The sequence below is a fragment of the Amblyraja radiata genome (assembly GCF_010909765.2).
Source record: "Amblyraja radiata isolate CabotCenter1 chromosome 42 unlocalized genomic scaffold, sAmbRad1.1.pri SUPER_42_unloc_2, whole genome shotgun sequence".
In the NCBI taxonomy this organism is placed as follows: Eukaryota; Metazoa; Chordata; class Chondrichthyes; order Rajiformes; family Rajidae; genus Amblyraja; species Amblyraja radiata.
Window position 1 is genome coordinate 2,199,512 of NW_022630088.1, and position 7,410 is coordinate 2,206,921.

Below are 7,410 nucleotides of genomic sequence, written 5' to 3' on the forward strand. Positions count from 1 at the left end.
CTCCCTCCCTCCTCCCCTCCCTCCCCATCCCCCCTCCCCCACATCTGTCTTCCCATCTCACACCCCCTACCCCGCTCTCCTTTCCCTCCAAAATCTATCCCGTTTCCTCCTCCTCCTCTCCCCTCCCCTCTTCTCCCCCTCCCCTCCCCCCCGCAAACGCCGTTCGGGAAACGGACCCAACGGGTCTGCACTTGATCTAGTGTCCCTTAAAGCTGCACATATACATTCCTCTCTCCTTATCTCACATCCTTTTATCTCCTTATTTTCCCTCGCCTCTGTCACTCATCTGCCGATCACCCCCTCATCTGTCAATATAGTGTCAGTCTGAAGAAGGGTCCCGACCCGAAATGTCACCTATCCATGTTCTCCACAGATGCTGCCTGACCCGCTGAGTTACTCCAGCACTTTTTTATGTAAAAATAAACAGCCTACCTTGCCTTGTCCCCTACGTGAGATCCGTCCCTTTGACTAAGTTCCTGTTGTTTGGGGGTTTGTAACTAAAGTTTGTGATCGATATAATCATAGCATGAGAAATACTGTGTTAGTGACAAGAATGCTTTGAATGGGTATACTCTGTGATTGATGTGTTAGACGTCATTGCTCCAACTATGTATAAACATGTGACTATGTTTCCAAAATACTAACAAAAGATGCTGTATGCCTTTGTTCATTAGAGTGATGGCCCAGGAGGGTTAAGTGTGTGTTGCATACTTGACTTTGTATCCCCTGCCACGCTCGCCGGCTAAATGATCAGTAAAGCTTGTGTTGGTTGATCTAACTTATTGTGAGTTGTCTGTTTTAAGAAATGTACCTTAACAGTTCTGGACTCCCCCAACATGGGGAACATGTTTCATGCATCTACCCTGTCCAATGCCTCACAAATTTGATACGATTTTATAAGATACCCACTCATCCTTCTGAATTCCAGTGAATACAAACCCAGTCGACCCATTCTTTCAACATATGTCAGTCCCGCCATCATCTCAGGAATTAACCTGGTGAACCTACGCTGGGAATATCAAGAGCAAGAATATCCTTCCTCAAATTTGGAGACCAAAACTGCACACAATTCTCCAGGTGTGGTGTCACCAGGGCCCTGTACAACTGCAGTAGCTCCTCCTTGCTCCGAAACTCTACCCCTCTCTCTATGAAGGCCAACATGCCATTAGCTTTCTTCACTGCCTGCTGTACCTGCATGCTTACTTTCAGTGACTGATGTACCAAGACATACAGATCTCGTTGTACTTCCCATTTTCCTAACCTGACACTATTCATTGAATACAGAGTGCTGGAGTAACACCTTACACTTCCTTATCTCTGTGTCTCACTCTCCTGTGACTCAGTCTGAAGAAGGTTCCTTCACTTCAGAGATGCTGCCTGTCCCGCTGAGTTACTCCAGCATTTTGTGTCTGTCTATGGAGAACATGGATAGGGGCTATTTTTTTCGGTCATGACCCTTCTTCAGACCTGAAACATCATCTATCCACTTTGGCCACAGATGCTGCCTGACCCGAATTACACCAGCACTCTGTGAAACGTCACCTATCCACATTGACCACAGATGCTGCCTGACCCGCTGAGTTATTCCAGCACTCTGTGAAACGTCACCTATCCATGTTCTCCAGTGATGCTGCCTGCCCCCTGAGTTACTCCAGCACTCTGTGAAACGTCACCTATCCATGTTCTCCACAGATGTTGCCTGAACCGCTGAGTTACTCCAGCACTCTGTGAAACGTCACCTATCCATGTTCTCCACAGATGCTGCCTGACCCGCTGAGTTACTCCAGCACTCTGTAAAACGTCACCTATCCATGTTCTCCACAGATGCTGCCTGACCCACTGAGTTACTCCAGCACTTTTTAATGTAAAAATAAACAGCCTACCTTGCCTTGTCCCCTACGTGAAATCCGTCCCGTTGTCGGCGTTCACGGCTTTAGAAGATGATTTTTAATTTACTATAACACTTAAATTATCCAACTCAGTTTAAAAATAAGTGTAGAGAACGGCAGTCGGAGCGATTTTTCTTGAGCAATTAAACAGGCGGATGAACATCGATTTAATCAGCCTGGAGGAAACGCCATTTTAAACCCGCCCCCCTCTCGAAGGTACCAATGTCGCGCACACGGGCAGTGACAGAACTGCAGCGGCACTGATGGTAAGTTTTTTAACATACCTAAAATATGAAACAATCTTACTTGGATGACCTGAAATTAAAGCATATAATTAGTTAGTTACCCAATTGTAGCTAATTACAAAATTCAATTACTAGATCTAAACATCTATCCATTTCTTAAGAAAAGGTTAACATTTAAAATATATATATTTTTATTTATTAGAAGCACAGTAAATTACAATAGTACAAGCCAGATATATCTTATTACATTTATTGTACCCCTTCATTTTTTAAGCTTTAAGGAAAGATATAGATAAAGAAAGTAGAGAAAGTGAGAGAAAAAAAGTCGTGTTCGTGTAAAAGAGTGATTAATGAGAGAAAAAAAGAGAGCCATTGGTTAGAGAAAAGAATTAAGAAATAGACCCTAGAAAAGAAAGAAGAAAAAGGAAAAAAAAACAAAAAAAACCAAAGCTCTATAATAAAAACCACGCAAAAGGGATATAGCAAAGGTTAACATTTTTAAATAGCCTAAGTGTCCAAATAACATTCACACAAGAATTCACAATATAACATGATTTTTAAATCTCATTGTCATGGATTTATAGGCCAAATGAAAGGAATTTAGTGTTTAATTCCCGTAAATTAATGGCCATTTAAATCATCTTGCGAGTGGGATTTTGAGGAACGCGATCGTTTGGAACGTTGCGGTGAATTTAAACCCTATATCAGCAGGAAAAACACTGCCGGTTCATATGGGGCCTAAATCACCGTTTCGCAACGTAAAATGTGGATTAAAGGCATCCTAAGAAGCACGTTTATATGTAAAATAAACGGCCTTCCTTTACCTGTCCCGTACGTGAAATCCGTCCCCGTTGACAGTTTTAGAAGCTGATTTTTAAATTACACCAGCGCTGAAATTGTCGGGCGAATTTAAAAAAAAAATTTCACAGAACGGCCGTCGGAACAATTCTTCAGCAAAAGCTTACACTCTGAGAAAATATATCCAGGACAGGTAGGAGAAAAAACGCATTTTAACCCACCCCCCACCCCCTCAAAAGCGGCAAAGTCGTGCACACGGCCAGTGGCAGAACTGCAGCGCCGCTGAAGGTAAGGTTTGTAACAGAGCTATCTATTGTCTATTGTTTGGATGGGGATGTTTTCCACATCTCCGCTGCTCTGTAATGCTGTTTGTTGGTTCGCATCTGCAGTTCCCTTTTGAACACAATATCTTCTTACACATTCAATTGTCACATAGAAACATAGACAATAGGTGCAGGAGTAGAGGCCATTCGGCCCTTCAGCCTGCACCGCCATTCGATATGATCATGGCTGATCATTCAACTCAGTATCCCGTACCTGTCTTCTCTCCATACCCCCTAATCCCTTTAGCCACAAGGGCCACATCTAACTCCCTCCTAAATATAGCCAATGAACTGGCCTCAACTACCTTCTGTGGCAGAGAATTCCACAGATTCACCACTCTGTGTAAAAAATGATTTTCTCATCTCGGTCCTAAAAGACTTCCCTCTTATCCTTAAACTGTGTGTGGCCCCATGTTCTGTACTTCCCCAACATCGGGAACAATCTTCCTGCATCTAGCCTGTCCAACCCCTTAAGAATTTTGTAAGTTTCTATAAGATCCCCCTCAATCTTCTAAATTATAGCGTGTACAAGCCGAGTCTATCCAGTCTTTCTTCATATGAAAGTCCTGACATCCCAGGAATCAGTCTGGTGAACCTTCTCTGTACTCCCTCTACGGCAAGAATGTCTTTCATCAGATTAGGAGGCAAAACTGTACACAATACTCCAGGTGTGGTCTCGCCAATACCCTATACAACTGCAGTAGAACCTCCCTGCTCCTATACTCAAATCCTTTTGCTATGAATACTAACATACCATTCGCTTTCTTCACTGCCTGCTGCACCTGCATGCCTACTTTCAATGACTGGTGTACCATGACACCCAGGTCTCGTTGCATCTCCCCTTTTCCTAATCGGCCACCAGATTAGGATGGCAAGAATGCTTTACACATTCAATTGTCACCTGATTGTTCTGTTAATATTGTTTATTCCAGAGCTACAGAGTTTGTGAACGCCTGTCTTCATCATGACTGAAGGTGGTGACTGTGGAGGTGATTCAGTTGCCTCTACATCAAAGGAACAAAAAGGTTAGTGAGCCTTCTGTGACATACATATGATGCCCTGACAGTGGGTGTACACCTGATGCAAGAAATGATGTTCACATGGAAGTGGGAATAGGGAAGGGGCTGAGCACAGAGAGTTGACATCTACAGGGACATCAGTCACAGGTGGGCGGATACAGGAATTATCTATCAATCCAACAACATATGAATAAAAAAAGAGATTTGCTATTGTATACCGATTTAGGTGTTTTAACCATATAACCATATAACAATTACAGCACGGAAACAGGCCATCTCGGCCCTTCAAGTCCGTGCCGAACACTTATTTTCCCCTCGTCCCATCTACCTGCACTCAGACCATAACCCTCCATTCCTTTCCCATCCATATACCTATCCAATTTATTTTTAAATGATAAAATCGAACCTGCCTGCCTCCACCACTTCCACTTTCTATCAACTTCTTGTTGTGCCGCTTGTCCCATGCTGTCCTTGCTTTATTTCAGTATTCAGTATTTCTTTAATATCATTTCACTGAGTACTCGCATACACAGAGGAAACGAAAAAACGTTGCTCAATCGGTTTCCATTCAATGTATAAATTAAAAAAACGGATAATACATAGAGCTTTAAAAACAAATTAAACTTACCATGTTTAAAAGAAAGTAGGCCTAAGATTAACAATATAATACAAACAGACATTCCGATCGACAGTGGCTTTACTTTGACAGGTGCCTAACTGTCAAAGTATGGGCGGGGTTGGATGTGTTGGTGAGCGATATTTTGGGAGGGGACAAAGTCCGTTAACCAGTCTTATTGCCTGTGGGAAGAAGCTGAGGAGCATCCTGCTGGTTTTTCAGCTGATGCTCCTGTACCTCTTCCCAGATGGCAGAATGGAAAAGATGTGATGTGATGGGTTGTAGGGGTCCTGGATGATGGAGATGGCTCTACTGATGCTCCTCTTCTTGTATATCTCCAGCAGGAAAGGGAGTGGGGCACCAATAATCCTGCTGGCGTTCTTCACTATCCTGTTGAGTTGATATTGTTCGTAAGCCTTGCAGCTCCCGAACCAGGAAGTGATGCCGTAGGTTATTATGCTTTCAATTGTGCCCCTGTAGAAGGTTCTTAGATGGGCAGTGGGGAGACCTGCTTTCCTTAGTCTCCGGAGAGGGTGGAGTCGCTGTTGTGCTCTTTTGACCACTGCTGTGGTGTTGGTCATAGGATTTCTTGCAAATCCCAAAGACGTTGAGTCTAAATATCTGGGATCGAGAAATGAGGTGAGAGTGACAGCTGTAGACAAAAAGGCAGCATTTGAACTGCATGGTTTTAGGGCATTCTGACAAAACGGAAGTACATATGTATCAAAGATTTTTTTTAAACACTGCACGGGGCCCAAATATTTACAAATACTGACCTTTCATCCATCTTAAGATCCGAAGTTGATATCCACTGATGGTTACAGAATTTCAATTCCACTGCAACTCCTGTGAAAATGCAGTCAAGTCAAGTCAAGTCACATTTATTTATATAGCACATTAAAAAAACAACTCTGTGTTTAAGAAGGAACTGCAGATGCTGGAAAATCGAAGGTACACAAAAAAGCTGGAGAAACTCAGCGGGTGCTGCAGCATCTATGGAGCGAAGGAAATAGGCAACGTTTCGGGCCGAAACCCTTCTTCAGACTGATGGGGGGTGGGGAGAAGAAAGGAAAAAGGAGGAGCCCGAAGGTTGGGGGATTGGAGGAGACAGCAGGAGGGCTGAGGAAGGGCAGGAGACAGCAAGGACTATCAAAATTGGGAGAATTCAATGTTCATGCCGCTAGGGTGCAGACTCCCCAAGCGGAATATGAGGTGCTGTTCCTCCAATTTCCGGGTGTTGCTCCCTCTGGCCATGGAGGAGACCCAGGACAGAGAGATCGGATAAGGAGTGGGAGGGGGAGTTGAAGTGCTGAGCCACCGGGAGGTCAGGTTGGTTATTACGGACCGAGCGGAGGTGTTCGGCGAAACGATCGCCCAGCCTCCACTTGGTATCACCGACACAACTCTCGTTGGCCAAAGTGCTTTACATTTGTTATAAGAATAGTATAAACAAACAAACTACATACATATATACATATAGCCCTCGCTCAGTGGACATCAGCAAAGGCTTGGGAGTATAGATAAGTTTTGCAGTCAATGCTTACATACCAAATAACTCATCAATAGACCAAAGTGGAAAGTAACACTCATGTCAAACAACAAGGATTTGAGTATAGGAGCAGCAAGGTTCTACTGCAGTTGTACAGGGTCCTGGTGAGACCACACCTGGAGTATTGTGTACAGTTTTGGTCTCCTAATCTGAGGAAAGATATTCTTGCCATAGAGGGAGTACAGAGAAGGTTCATCAGACTGATTCCTGGGATGTCAGGACTTTCATATGAAGAAAGACTGGGTAGTCTCGGCTTGTACTTGCTAGAATTTAGAAGATTGAGATCTTATGGAAAAGCACAAAATTTTTAAGGGTTTGTACAGGCTAGATACAGGAAGATTGTTCCCGATGTTGGGGAAGTCCAGAACAAGGGGCCACACACAGTTTAAGGATAAGGGGGAAATCTTTTAGGACCGAGATGACATTTTTTTTCACACACAGAGAGTGGTGAATCTGTAGAATTCTCTGCCACAGAAGGTAGTTGAGGCCACAGTTCATTGGCTATATTTAAGAGGGAGTTAGATGTGGTAGAAAGGGGAACAGGGGGTATGGAGAGAAGGCAGGTACGGGATACTTTGTTCGATGATCAGCCATGATCATATTGAATGGCAGTGCAGGCTCGAAGGGCCGAATGGCCTCTACTCCTGCACCTATTTTCTATGTTTCTATCTTGTTCCCTATTGCTTTCCATTGACTTAACACAAAAGCTGTGATCGAGGACAGTCAAATGGCCATAACTTTCTTAAACATTAAGATAACTGAATGAAATTTTCAAATATGAAACAATCTTACTTGGATGACCTGAAATTAAAGCACGTAATTAGTTAGTTACCTAATTGTAGCTAATTACAAAATTCAATTACTAGATCTAAACCTCTATCCATTTCTTAAGAAAAGATTTAACATTTTTAAATCTCTCTCCCACTTTCTCCCCCCCTATCGTTCTCTTTCTCCCCCTCTTTCTCTCTCCC